Below are 14756 nucleotides of genomic sequence, written 5' to 3' on the forward strand. Positions count from 1 at the left end.
CGTGCAATGATCCGAGCAGTGTAGTACTATATAGTTCCGTCCGTGAGTTGAGGCATGATTCCAATCACCTGAGACGCACCCAAGGGGTACCATATTGCACCTCTCCGGCAGCGAATGAACTTTCAGTTGTGGTTACGCCAGGACAGCATTATAATCAAGTTAGATGGCTCCAGGGTGCGGAAGTCCGTCTGACCCACAGAGAGACGCCGCTCGGGGTCACCTTTTGTGGTGCGGCTTCCGCGATGCAACCAGCATTCATCGTAAATCACCCTCGTACTTGCAACAAGGTTTTCGGACCCCCGAGAACTTGAAGAATCGCGCTACGAACTTTGGGACCGTGGATAAAGTGGCGATGTAGGGCTACAGAACGTGTGTAGAGAGATAATATAACATATATGTATAGATGCAGGCGAGCTGGTGGATGAATTCCAAATTGAAGAAAGCCTGAGCTATGGCCGAAGACAAGAAGGCACCACAAGTGCATAGAGAGGCTTTTGCTGCTTATCTTATTTTCTACGTTAACACACACACACACATGTACTGTACTACAAGAGAGACAGTTTATTTTCATCCGTTGGATCCAATCTTATCCGAATTACATTTCACCGGAAAAAACGCTAAATATGCTGTGTGTTTCGACGCGGTAGAGCCAGGAGTTACAAGAAGTCACAGAAGTAGCGGGGTGTCCAGAGGAAGTATTCCGACCGCCAAATATACCGGGTATTCCCACGAGCGACATTCCCCCAGAACCGGAAGATGCGAAAACACGTCATAGCTTTCTGCTGTCACGTGAGCACGAGCGCTCAACGTCGTGTCTTCACGTACACTGCTAACCGTGGGGAATATCCTGCTACACAGCCACAAGATATTCCGTAGCAGACGACACTTAGCAGACGACACCGTCAGCGTCTTTTCCTGTCGTCTGCTAAGTGTCGTCTGCTAAACACGGGACGGAACTTCGGCAATGTGAGCAATGTTTTCGCTTTTTCTTCCTCAAGAATATTCCCTGAGGATGTCGCACGTGTGAACACACGGATATACGTACACGAACTGGCACTGCTTCGGTAAACATTCGTGTAGTACTTATAATTTGACACAAACATTACTTTCGAACGATTAATTGCAGCAAAGACGGAGGAAGTTTCGATAACCTTGAGGGAGCCCGAGAAGACGCGGGTTCGTCCCTATACCATCATATCTTATATGTCGTCGCTCCACGTTGCAATGTACTACACATAAGTTGTTTCCGTCCCAGTGATGGGAATTTGCGAACGGTCGATATATGACACTGGGGAGGACTTTGTTTAATGTCTGATAAACGGGCGCGGCCTCTGCTTAATATGCAGCTGGTGGGGTTCCTTAATAACCACCATTAGGGCCCCCAATTCTCCTCCCTTTTCTCCAAGGCCTATAATAACGGTAACACTATAATGTCCTGTCTGTTCCCACGTAAAATTTGTCAATATTATTATAGGCGTTCCCTAAACAGGCTGGGGTTACCAAAGTAGGCGTTCATTAGTACAGGAGCGGCGGGTAAACAACAATATGGACCGCGTTACGTGCGACAAACCATCTGAGTGTACATTGTGTTTTTCGTCTCCTCACACGTACTCAAAACGGATACTCTATTTTAAATACATTTATTATAGTGTCGGTTCTTGAAAGGTATATTTGCAGTTTCGTTGAACTACTTTTGTTGATATTTTAGAACCTTACCTCGGTACCTTTCCCGAAAGTGTCTGGTATGAATATATGATGTCCAGCTGTTTCTCCGGCTCCTGCAATGTCTATATAGTACTTTGCAACAGCACGTCTCTCGGAGTGGTAAAGTGTTGGAGGGACATCGTTATTTGATACAGCGAGTAATTGGAGTAATTGCTGACCTACACGTATTTCCTCCCGAACGTAGGTGTGTATAAGGTCTAGCTTCATGTGCCCCGCAAGCGGCATTGTCTTTAGCGTTGTTGCGGTGCATGGGAAAAATAAAATGGAAATTACTCTAGTCGGAGTTTGAGAAACGCCATGGCAGGCAATTACTCGCGGAGCATTGCAGGTAGAAATGGACGTAGTATACCTCACAAATTAATCTCCACCTATTTGGTTTATCAGATAATCAGAACGCTCCGGGCTTTTACCAGACGAATTCATGCAGGAATTCAGACATTGTGCAGAGCTTGAGCGTCGAGATGCAATAATTAGACTGCAATTTCCGTTTGGAGACGCATTGACAGATGCTGAGGCATCTCGCCAACTGTCGCCGGTTCTATGCGTAACTAGAATATTGGGCATACCTGTGGCTATAATCCTCTCCGTCAACTACTTTTTGTCACCAATAGCGCCGGTTAGAAACGGAAAATCCAGCTGGTCCAAACATGCACCTGCATATCCTGCTGAGGCGCATTCCGTTTTTCGCTTACTCATTCACTATGTCCTCCCGCACCTGACGGAAACGACACAAAAGGCGAAGACCTCCCAGAGCGTGCCACCGGTGACACAGTCATCGGTTTGTTAGGCCGTCACTGGCAAACCGCCGTCCGAGGGGTTTGCTATGTGTTTTGTTTCGGCATGTCACCCCGAGCTCTGGGAACCCTAAGACTTAGTTAGGTTCGCTTCCGGCGAGGGATGGCGACACCGTCGGAAAATTGTCTTCTTTGTTTGGCTTTCTTCCTGCGCTCTAAGGAAGTGATGTGATCGTGCAGAATCGCGCTGTGCAGATCAGCGTGCAGAAAGCGTGCTAGCAAACGACAAAAACATTATTTTCGTACGCAGGGACCTCTAAAACTGCCATAAATTCGTCGAATTCGTTGATTGCAATCGATTCCTACACTCTTAAAAATGAACTTCACCGCATAGCACGCTCCTAGCCAACCATTATCTCGAATGATATCGTTATCTGCCCTGATTTGTTGAAAACACGGGGCGTACGCCTTTTCTGTGACAATTATATGAACAGCATAAGTGTCACAGAAGTGGCGTACGCCCCCCGTTTTCAACAAATCAGGGCAGATAACGATATCATTCGAGATAATGGTTGGCTAGGAGCGTGCTATGAGGTGAAGTTCATTTTTAAGAGTGTAGACTGTTACTGTACGGAATGACATCGTTTTGGCCCAGATGTCGCTGCCGTGCGAGCCGTGAGAAGCGATCTTGTTGCATCTCCCATAAACTCCCATGCATTCAAAAATTGACAAAATTTTAATTCGCCAAAAATCAGTAGATCGCTTCGGGCCTTCAAAAAATGTGTCATTCCCTGGATAAACACGAGAGGAACACGCTTGTGCCTGTTTCGCGTAGAAATTTAGCGAGATTTACGAAAACTCTGTGAACAAAAATTCCTCATATACTTTCTTAAGTGAGTCCGCCCTAGTCTTCAACCGCGAAGTTTACGTTCGGCGTTGGGCGTCTTAGGTCGGGTATCTTTCAGAATATATCTGCTTCGAATTCGTTATATGTGAACTATTAAAAGTTAACCTATCGGTGGTGGCAGACTTCGTCCTGGATGCTGCCCAAGCAGCACAATGTACTGAAAGTCGAGTGCAATAGGGGTGGACGGTATGTGCCTTATCAATGTTCTTTAGTTTCACGAGTCTGTTCAAGGCCTTCCACCTACCCGTCCACCCCGAATGCACTCGACTTTCAGTACACTGTGCTGCTTGGGTGTACTTTGAATATTTTATCGAAGAGAAAGTAAGAAAACAAAACCCTTTCTGGACGACTCATGTAAGTATATGTATTGCCTTGACGGCATCCTCGGCCAGATTATAAGAACCTGAAACCTCGTGACCCACGGGGGCAATGACAATTATTTTGTTTGCAATTATTTTGTGTAGGCACATTATGGCGGTATCATGAGAGCGGTTAGTTATGCAGTTGACGTTGTTATACGTGAAAAAGACGGGGCTACCCTTCTCCTGATGCGAAACACGCTGAAAATCGCATTTCCACCGCAATAAGTGAACGTATCGAGCTATACAACCACTCTGTACACCCCGCCCAGATGTCCAATTTTCGGCAACACCGCTCCTATTCCTTTGAACGTTGGAACCCAACGTTAAAAGGTCACGTGAACACCCTATACTTTGATCGTCCTGTGTTGTGACAGCGCCAACTGAAGGGCCGCTTCAATGTTTGTCATTCCCAAAGGGTCCATCGCTTTTGGAATTATCCCCGTGATGGAGGTGTGAAGCGATGGCTGTTTGAGACCACCATCGGGGAGCAACTCGCTGTGTCAGTCAAACGTGTTTGTAGAAGAAGGTTGGCATCGCTGTCGACAAGTGGAATCATGCCATGACGGCTGGAGAGAAGGTATATACTTGAGATGGCAGGTGGTGGTGGTGGAGCAATCCTCCAGCTACTTCTCTTTATGGACCACCAGCGGCATGGCTCCAAGGTCATCGGACGTGGTGGGTTCAAATCCTACCACGTGTCCTACCGCCAAATCCTACCGCCAGGTGGATCCTGCAGTCGGCCCACAGCCACAGATGCCTATGCACTCTAAGAAAAAAAGGAGTACTTTTACTCCTTTTGAGGAGTAATTGCATTGCCACAAAAAATAGTCCCTTTCGGGAGTAAATGCACGGGAGTAAATGAATGTCACAGAGTGAAGACCGCATTTCAGGCGCTGTTGTAAGAGTCCCAGGTACAAAATTGGTGCGCAAGCATGAAAATACTTTGAAGCAAACCGTCAACCGTGATATATCGAGTGATACAAAATCTTGCGCCATATTAGGGCACAATTTGCGAAGAAAGGTGCGCTAACTGTTTCTTACTCTGTGTGGCTGGAAAATTCCTACGTTGTCTGAGTTATACAGCCTTATGTCATTCAAATTGACCAAGGGCACATATTTACGTAGACTGTCGCATTCAGGAGACCATTCGCGAAGTTTAGTGACAATTTGCAGTCCTGGGGAGTAAATGTCGGGACTAAATGTTGGGTTAGGGGACTAAAATGGGGAGAAATTGCAGACTAGGGGAGAAGAAGCTGCAATTACTCCCCGTTTTACTCTTTTTTTTCTTAGAGTGTGGTTGTGCTAACACAAAAGGGGCATAAAAGTACGCGCGGTATTCGCGGCCCGCTATTTATGATAGAATTTCGAAAGACGAGCTTTTTCCTGGTGTGACGTCACTGCCCACAGAAAACTTTGTCGCAAAAAACCGGATGTCAACGTACCGTTGTTTATCCGAAAAACGTCCACCCGGACGTAACTTATACAGTAACACAGCAACGTACTCTCGGAATTGCACATCGACACATACACACAATACTTATTTCTCTGTTTGACCCAGTGGGCAAACCCTCAATCTCTGACAAGAATGTGCAATAACACATGTCCCTTGACGCTGTACATCATCACTATCGCTATACCCAGTTTCTGCATATAGCGTTACGTATACTATACTAAGAAACATGGGCACCGCAAACGAATCCCTATGGCGCCATCGTGGAAAAGCCTAAAAAAACAACAACAACTTGTAAACCGTCCAGTCACCCGTCATACGCAGAAAAAAAAAAAAAAACGAATCGCCAATCACACTTTATTTTTAACAGCACTCGCGGCCTCCAATCACAACAAATCGCATCGTGATCGGGAGCTCCCCAATCATATAGCCGACCGGACATTCCATTGAGAACGCGTCTTCCACGACAACCTCCTCGTCGTCCAAACAACCTGATCACGAATTTCAAAAAAATAAATAACATAAAATAAATAAACATAAGCGGGGACTTCCAGTGCATTTTCTGACAGCGTCCCGAGAAGATCTCGCGGAGGTCGACGGGCAGCCTGAGCTGCCCAATCCACTCCGTCGCCTCGTTGCCAATGGTATTGTGCTCGCCCAGCGGGGGGTTAGGGAGCATCGATATACAGGGTCTGTGCAAACTTTTTCGTGCCAGTTTCGGTAAGGACGCGTTTCTGGTTGCACGCCTGGTGGTCCACTTGAATCTGTCCATCAAGTAGAAGACGATTCCAAAGTTTGAGAACGCAGGGAAGCGGGAAACCTATAGTGGTTTACAATGTGTCATATATACACTGAGACCGAGGGAAAACTTGATTTCTGGGCTGTTGTTGCGTATATCAGCCTGGACGCGGTTCCTAAGCATGGAAGCTCAATGCTCCAAAGAGCTGTGATCAACTGATGTGATTAAAAAAAAATGCTTAGCGGCATGATTGAGTCGATAGAACATCCAGAGTTGTGCCTAACTCGTTACAAGTAACTCGTTACTTGGTAACGGTTACTTTTTTTGGTAACGAAGTAACGATTCAGTTACTTTTTAAGAAATTGTAATAGTAACGGAATCAGTTACAAAAATTGGTAACTCGCTAACTGACGTTACTCGTTCCTTTTGTTCAGCGCTCCGTATATGTCGCGATGCGTGCAGATTTAAACAGCGTGACCCACGACCACGTGCGACTCAAAGTATTATTGCAGCCCCTCGGTGAATGTGTTGTTGTCTTTTCTCTTGTTTCCGTCTGTTTCCATGTCTCCGACCATCACTCCTTCCCAAGAAGGGGCACCAATTGTGCTATGGCTGCAAAAAACGCGGTTCGACTTCTAGCCTTTTCTTGTCTTTGCAAAGCTTCTGAGCGCCCTAAATTACGACGCAGCCCCTAGTCTGTTTTTGGGAACCGTTGGTGATCGGTGGCACGAAAACCGGTGTCTTTTCTTGTGTTTTCGTAATCTCCAATCACCCCCACTTCGGAAAGAAAGGAGAAGGTCCAGGCAAACTGATACAGAGTCATGGTAAGGGGCCGAGAGAGACGGAAAACGAAGGACGGACGACAAATTTCGAGTATCAGCTCCTTCTGAAGTGCAATTCCTCATTAATCAATCTCGTTACCTGCGAGTAACGAGAACTCGTTACTTTTGTATGTCGGTAACGAGTAACGTATTTAGTTACTCTTTTCTGAAGTAACGGGTAACGGTACTTGGTTCCTTTTCTTTTTTTCTTTTTTGGTAACGGGCACAAGTCTGCTCCGGTGTCATACCGAGAACTGGCAGGTTCCAGCCCTACCACCGACTGTGTTGTATGAGGATTTCCAACAGATATATGAGTTTCCATACAGATGTCGGCACAGCTGCCCATGAAGTCGGCCCAGGACGCATACTCATATGCATACTAACACTGCTGTCCATCTGATTACACCTGTACGTCACCAACCACAGCCACAACTCATGCTTCGCGGTGCCCAGTACAGAAACGTGAACAGGAATGAAGAAAAGATAACTGGCCCTTTGTGACTGATTGCTGCCAAAAACACGAAACAGATAACGTACATCATTATACTCCTGCGCGCGGGCCACCCTGGGATTGAATTGTAAGGAACAGCGGACGATCTGGACTAATTGGCCCCCGGCTGCGCAGACTGTCCGCGTCTGTGCAGCCGGAGGCCAGCAAGTCCTGATCATATCATACCGGAGGTGAGACATGACAGGGAGCAGAGAAGTGATCTTTTTCTAAGCTGCCGATAAAAAGTGACATACATCATAATGAAGAAGCCTTCCCTGTACTTGTTTCCAAAGAGTGCCACACCGACTAAGTATGGACATTGTCTTGTTGGGAGGACCCCGAAAAATTCCCGGTCGCGAAATCCCCGATCTTGAAATTAGGTGAGAATCGAGTTGAAGCGATTAGGAGCATCTAGCTTTATTTCACAAGCTTTAGTGCAAAATCTGCACTTGATCTGCACGCGATCAAGTGCAGACTGTGCATCAAGGCTTACAATCCACGCCAGGTTTGTCAATAAAACTAGATGTCCCGAATCGTTTCAACTCTGTTCTTACTATTTCCTTCGTGAACTTTACGCCGCCTCTTTATGTACTAGGTTACATAAGAAAGTCAAGTCTCGCGACCTGCGACGGCAAAAACAAAGGCGCCCATCCATAGCCTGTCAAGGCTCTTCTTTCTCTGAGACAATTATTTTAGGCCTAAAACTCCAATTAAGGACAGGTTGTGGATTACCGTTACCAATTACTCGACTCCAAATGTAATTGAGTAACGAGTAACAAAGTAACGCGTTACTCCGGTCGTTACTCTGCATTCACACAAATTATACCTGTCTTTGTGTGCCCCAAGCTCAAGCTGTGCTTTCTCAAGACCCTTCTCCGTCGTCGCCCCTTTTCATTGTTACAAATAATAAGTAACCACCCGTTCGCGAAATCATGCGCATCATTTACGAGCACTTAATTCATTTATGTATTTACCAAAGTGCACACAACGCCAAGAGCACAAAGCCAATCACAAACGGATTCTCATACCACGCAGGGAGGGACGGAAGGACGCCAAGTGAAGACCGGTTCGAAACCCCGCAGGGAGGAAGCAGCCGCTAATCCGGCAGAAAACGTCATGGGTCCGAAACGTCTCCGTGATCGTCAAACGACGGATTATTCCCAGTGGATCGGAAATGTGTCCAGACTGTGACGGAATAATCTCGCCGTTCGAGGAACGTGCTATATTATTTAGCGAGAGTTAGGTAAGTTGCTCAAGGTCGGATTTTCGTCGGCACAAGGACAGGCTCGGGACAAAGCGAGTTGCTTGTACTCAGACGCATTCCACTATAACGCATTCCATTACACTCAACTGCTTTGACCGCTGCTTCAGGCAATTAGGTAGGTCAGGTAAGCCATTAGCATTATGTATAAATAAACAAACAAGACTATGAACATAACTTCCCCAAACGCCAGTGTGGCCCGAAGAAAATACAAATACAACGTTCTTGGTTCAACAGGACTTAGCTACTTTTGTAGCTAGTTCCAGAGTAGCTGGTAATCGCAACCAGTTACCACCAGCAGCATGGCCGTGTGGCAACCGCTCCTTGCCCCAAGGTCGTGACTGGAGGGTGGCGGGTTCGAACCCTTCCACCGGTTGTGCTGTCTCACGTTTCCCTGGGCTTTTCCGGCGGACCTTCCAGACAGACGTTAGCACAATTCTCCCATGAAGTCGGCCTAGGACGCGTACTAATATTTCTTACACGTCATTCTCGATTGCTTACACGTACTTATATATTATGTGTATACTTTCTTTAGTAACAAAGCGCTCCTGTTCAACGAATTGTTATTATGAGACATGATGTGTTTGGACTGAAGGTATACCTCTAAATAACAAGGACTTTTTTTTAGTAGCGTTTACTCGGAGGGGGGGGGGGGGGGGGGGGCTTCAGCTTTTTATAGTAGTGATATAACAAAGTTCCTTCACTTTGCTAACTACAGGCCAATACGAGTAGTTAACTGGTTGTATACTGGTACAGCTCCGGTCAACCTTAATAATAACACTGGAAAAAAATGTGGTCTCGTTTCCGAGCGCGATTACTGCCCAAAGTTAAGATGGAGGCCGAGAAAAGAAATTTTCTCATACTCTTTGATCGAGTCCAGACTCCCGGAGAAAGCGAGCGATGCTGCAAGTTTTTGAGTGTCTTCACCACCACGCTGGAAGGCCAGCCGTTGCGGAGAATGACACCGTTATCACTCCTGATTTGTGGAAACCGCGGGGCGTACGCCTTTCTGTCACAATTTATCGTAGCTGTATAAGTGTCACAAAAAGGCGTACGCCTATAGTGTTCAACAAATCATGGAAGCGAACGATGTCACATGGCGGGGATGACGGAGCTCGTGCTCATGCGGTGAAGTACTGTTTCAAGAGAGTGAGAGAGGTTTTCCACAGACGCTTTACGACAACTGTCGGCACAGTTCCCTGTGAAGTCGGCCAAGGACGCACTATCCCTTCTGCGACAGTCGTGACGTAAGCAGTTCGATCACCATGACTTGGCCGGACTCGAACGCATAACCTTGGGAACCATAAAGTGAATACGTTGGCAACAACTCCCGGTCTCCCCGAAACCAATCCACTGAACTTTATTCTTCACCAACGAGGATAAAAAATAAAAATTAAAAAAAAATCCCTGTCAGACATAGCCGCAGAGTACTCGAGGAGGGGCCCCTGTGGCACCAAAAATCACGGAGATTATTATCATAATTTAGTACGGGAAGGTGATTTATCTCGCAATTCGTCATCGATTCGAAATGTTCCCATCGCTTGTGAAGAGGGGGAGGAAGGCGAGAGACAAAGTTGCCGGGCAACGGTTGCAGGAACCCCCCGCTGCGGGGCGCTGCAGCGTTCACCATTGGCCTCGTCGTTTATCATGGCTTCTCTTTTCTTGCCTGGCATCCAGCGGTGTTATTATAAATGGGGCTGGGCACTCGCTGCGAAATTGCCATTTGTTTAGTCGGGTTCCTCTACAAAGACACACGGAGGGAATGGCAAGGGTGACGACAAACAAAGCACTTTCTTCAGGGACAACGGACATTGTCCAACCTTCTTTCTTAGCAACACGGGCCTGGAGGCAATCGCCAATATATGGACCATTTCTCATATGACTTTTGCGTAACTTTCAAGCGCTTGAAGGACAGGCCCGTCTCTGGCTCTTGCCTTATTGTCTGGCACACACGCATTGGCCCGAGGTAAACGATAGGCTTCTATCCAGAGACGCGCTAGTAGACCCTACCAACTGACGCTGGTAAAGAAACAGTGAGCTCCCATGCATACCACACACCCCTCACTCTTAAAAATGAACTTCACCGCATAGCACGCTCCTAGCCAACCATTATCTCGAATGATATCGTTATCTGCCATGATTTGTTGAAAACAGGGGGCGTACGCCTTTTCTGTGACAATTATGAACAGCATAAGTATCACAGAAATGGCGTACGACCCCCGTTTTCAACAAACCAGGGCAGATAACGATATCATTCGAGATGATGGTTGGCTAGAAGCGTGCTATGCGGTGAAGTTCATTTCTAAGAGTGCTGTTTGTTCACTAACAATGTTAAAACATTGCGAGAGTGAAAATGAAATTTTTTAGACAAAGTGTGCCACAACGAAAAAAATAAAGGCGGCTACGATACCCTATACTTGCAACAACATATTTCTCTCTCGTAGAGCGGCTCTTTTTAAACCTATAGGTGCATGTTATTTGCGACGCAAACTACCAGGCCCTGATATTCTAACGGCCAACCACCAAAAACTTTGAACCGCCCGAAGAGGACATTCCACGCCACCTGCTGTGCGAGTCGTCGTGGGAACAACGCGCCAGCCTTCGACGGAAGATCATCTCACGCTTTATTTGTCTTCTCGATTTGATTCTGAAACAAAGAAAAACGCCATGTCACGATCATGGCGACATGAATGCAGGAGAAAAGACGACATAAAGTACTGGTACATGGCACGCGGGGTAGCTAGAACGTAATTTGCTTTACGACTTCGATGGGACTTCTTATCGAAGAGTATATGTGGTTATAGCTGTTGGTGGTATAGTACGTATACTGAGAGTAACGGAAATTGTTGGAACAACAATTAGATCAACTCTTGTGACTTATACGCAGAAAGGGAGAAGAAAGAAGAAAAGAAAGCTTCCAGTTCTGCGGTCGATACTGATTACCTCCTAGAATTTAACAATTCGGGGAATCTTGAAAGAATATACCTTTTTGCCAATCATGAGATGGCACTCCGTTCGACGCTATGCATTCTCTTTCGGAGATGGTCAAAAACGTCTCTTTCGAAAAGGACTGCTATCCAAAAGAAGATTCTCGGTTGACGTGCAACGGTGTGACGTGACAAACTTCGTTGGGGAAGACGTCCCTTTCCCGAAAGACGTTCAAGTATGCCCGTGTGCCGCGATATTCTCGCGACCTCATCGTATAAGGGCACAGTGCCGTGTATGCCAAAGGGAGTCTGGCCATTAGGAGGAGCCTAAAAAAGAGGCTCGACCTGTCAATCAAACTTAGGCGCATTTCATTGGTTACCGTTTTCCATGGGAGCTGCCATGACACCAAATTTTCTCCAAGATGGAGGATGGTTCTTGGGACGGCGAAGCGGAGATTTCGTGACAAAAAATTTTCACAGACTACTTTAATTTCATACTGTGAGTATATATCTTTATGTACGCATCTGCAAAATCAGCTTCAACTTTCGCTCCGCCATCCATATTTACGTGAAAATGGGATGTTTCGTCGCTAACGTTAGGCCTAGTTAAGATCGTGATACCAGGAAAATAGCAAGAAGGACGACCTTTATACGTAGGATTTTGCAATGATATAATTGCATTTTATTTATACATACATCTTTGCTCCTTTTTGATTCAATGTACTTACATTACGTGATATAAAACTTCACGTCGTTAAATGTCGTCTGCTACGAAGAAGAGGTTGTACCGCCATCCTGGCCAATCACTTCTGCCAGCAACCATTTCAGCATTTCTGAATCTTCCCAACATGCCTCTCTCCGTGCAGATGGCGTTGATAAAAGTGGGCACAAAATCCGTCGTTTTGGTCTGTCACCAGTGATATCCGTTTCAATCCAAATCCATCAATTTTCTCCAAAATGGTAGCGCCCAGTAAATAAGGGTGAGGTATAAGTACTGGATGGCTGTAACAATAGACAACTGTATTTCGACCTGTGATTGGCTAGATACTTCAAAAAGTGGGTGGAGCCTGAGGTATAGGCAGGTCCCATTAATGGCCAGACTCCCTTTGGCATACACGGCACTGTAAGGGCACAATCACTAGCGCCCCCTTGAGTATCCGATGTTTTTTTCCATTAATGACATTCAGAATGCAGCCGACACATGCTGACACCCGACGTGCAGGAGCATGCATCGATTAGATGGTCTTGGTGCTGTTAATGACCGCATAATTTCTCGCTATTCGTCGCTTTTCTGGTCGTTGGCAACGCTGTGCGCAATCATTCATCTTCTGCTTCGCACCTCTTTTTGCAGAAGGCGACCACCCCCGTAGCAGAAGACTTTTCCATCTTCTTCCAATCCATATCTCATCAACTTGGGTTGCCAGACTCCGCGGGAGGCAACACCCGACCGTTTATCCATAAGAGCACGCATTCCGTGCGTGATCATGAACCAATCGCTCCGACATTTTTGATTAAGCGGACGTCCCGGTTGGCTGATGGATCCGCAAAATACCGGCTTTGTAGAAGTGCCAACGACGCAGGTTCACACGGGCAAACTTTTCGGGCCAACCCAACAGGTGTCGTCTACCTGTTGACACCGACGGCGTGAATCTGCTCGGGGCACCCGCAACCGCAGAGATCATGCTCAAGACGCAGATATTGGAATCCTACACTCTGAAAACAGAACTTCACCGCATAGCACGCAAGTATTGCCAATCATCATCCCGAATGAGATCGTTCTGACCCCCGATTTGTTGGAGGCGTGTATACGCCTTTGTGTGACGTACACTTATGCAGTTATACTAATTGTCACAAAAAGGCGTACGCCCAGTGCTTCCCTGAGAGTGATAGAGATACCACTTAGTACACTCTTAAAAATGAACTTCACCGCATAGCACGCTCCTAGCCAACCACCATCTTGAATGATATCGTTATCTGCCCTGATTCGTCGAAAACGGGAGGCGTACGCCTTTTTTGTGACACTTATGCTGTTCATATAGTTGTCACAAAAAAGGCGTACGCCTCCCGTTTTCAACAAATAACGATATCATTCGAGATGTCTGATGGCTATGAGCGTGTATAAATACATTATTAATTCTTATAGGACAGTGCGTCACGTATTTCTGCGTGGACCAAGCGTTACTACCGTTCAACATTATCCGGTCCTCCATTCTGCTGTACTGTGTTCACCGTGGTATGTGTCTGAAGACAATTTCTTTGGGTTCGTGTCGTTGAGCTACCGTTCTATCATTCTACCATTGTCATCCTGTTGCAGGTATAGACGAGACAAAGCGCCTATATTGGTGTCTGGACCGCTTTGTGCATTACCGTGCGAAATCTGGACGCCATGATGGACGGCAGATCTTTCGCCCTCTTCAATCGGTTGTCCAACGATCATCAGCTGAGACGTCGCAAGCGAAATGAAAGAAGTTTATATGCTTCGTGATGATGTTAAAGGTCTCTCAAGTAGTTTGCCTCGAGAAGGATTTGCTTCTATTCCCGTGAGTTAAACAGCTACATGGGAACAGATAGGCAAACGGACCTTACATGGGACATAAGTTTTAGGGCAATTCGTTGCTGCAACAGTTACAAAGCAAGAACCTATCGAAGACAGCGCTTGTACTTGACACGAGTTGCTTCCAAGACCACCATCTTGTGGTGGACATGTCTCCTCTGCTATGGCTTTTCCTCACACTGTGGCGCGTTACGTTTTACTCGCTCCCACTCATTCATAGTCGTATCTCTGGCACATCAGTTGATTGACAGTTGATTGACATCAGTTGATGCCAATAGCGAGTTGCAGTAGATCGGATCTGTGAGGCCGACAACGACGAGCCATTTCGCAACCACCTCCACCACCAGTATATCGGAATGTATATTCACGGTAACGACTGACGGCTTCGTTTATCGTATCGTTTTCGTTGCGTGCCTCCGCATAGAGAGCTTTCGGGAACCGGCGCCATGCATATACGGTCGATCGCTGCGTCGTAGAGCGGCAAGGACCCGGTCGAAGCCGCAGGCCCGAAAGGCCTTTCGGGGACCGATGAAAGAAACCGCTATACGATATCGGTGGCGCATCTTTAGTCAAAATAGAATAGAAGTGCGGCAGAATTCTGTGATACATTGCCTCGGAAGACTGGCTGTTGTATACCTTCTATTTTTGACGACAGATGGTGCTACATGTTGCGTAGCGGCTTCTTTTTCGGGTTCCCGAAAGTGCTTTCGGGCCTGGCTCCGAAGCTGGTTCCTTGAAGCTCCACCGATCGACCGATCGACCGATCGACCGTATATGCGTCGCGCC

At 46.6% G+C, this 14756-nt stretch overlaps 1 protein-coding gene across 4 annotated transcripts in view; it reads right to left on the reverse strand.

Moving 5' to 3' along the window:
* LOC135401627 (uncharacterized) overlaps positions 1-14756 on the reverse strand; it is an 87755-nt gene that overhangs the window by 41096 nt on the left and 31903 nt on the right. For 2 of the 4 annotated variants that reach the window (XR_010424870.1, XR_010424867.1), the window contains one exon: positions 10807-11136. The exons of 1 other annotated variant lie outside the window; for it this stretch is intronic. The gene's annotated coding sequence lies outside the window, so the exon portion shown is untranslated. Of the gene's footprint in view, positions 1-10806; positions 11137-14756 lie in introns of those variants that run through there. One more of the 4 variants, XR_010424869.1, reaches the window with a different exon arrangement.

This window comes from Ornithodoros turicata, chromosome 7 (genome assembly GCF_037126465.1).
Source record: "Ornithodoros turicata isolate Travis chromosome 7, ASM3712646v1, whole genome shotgun sequence".
Taxonomy (NCBI): Eukaryota; Metazoa; Arthropoda; class Arachnida; order Ixodida; family Argasidae; genus Ornithodoros; species Ornithodoros turicata.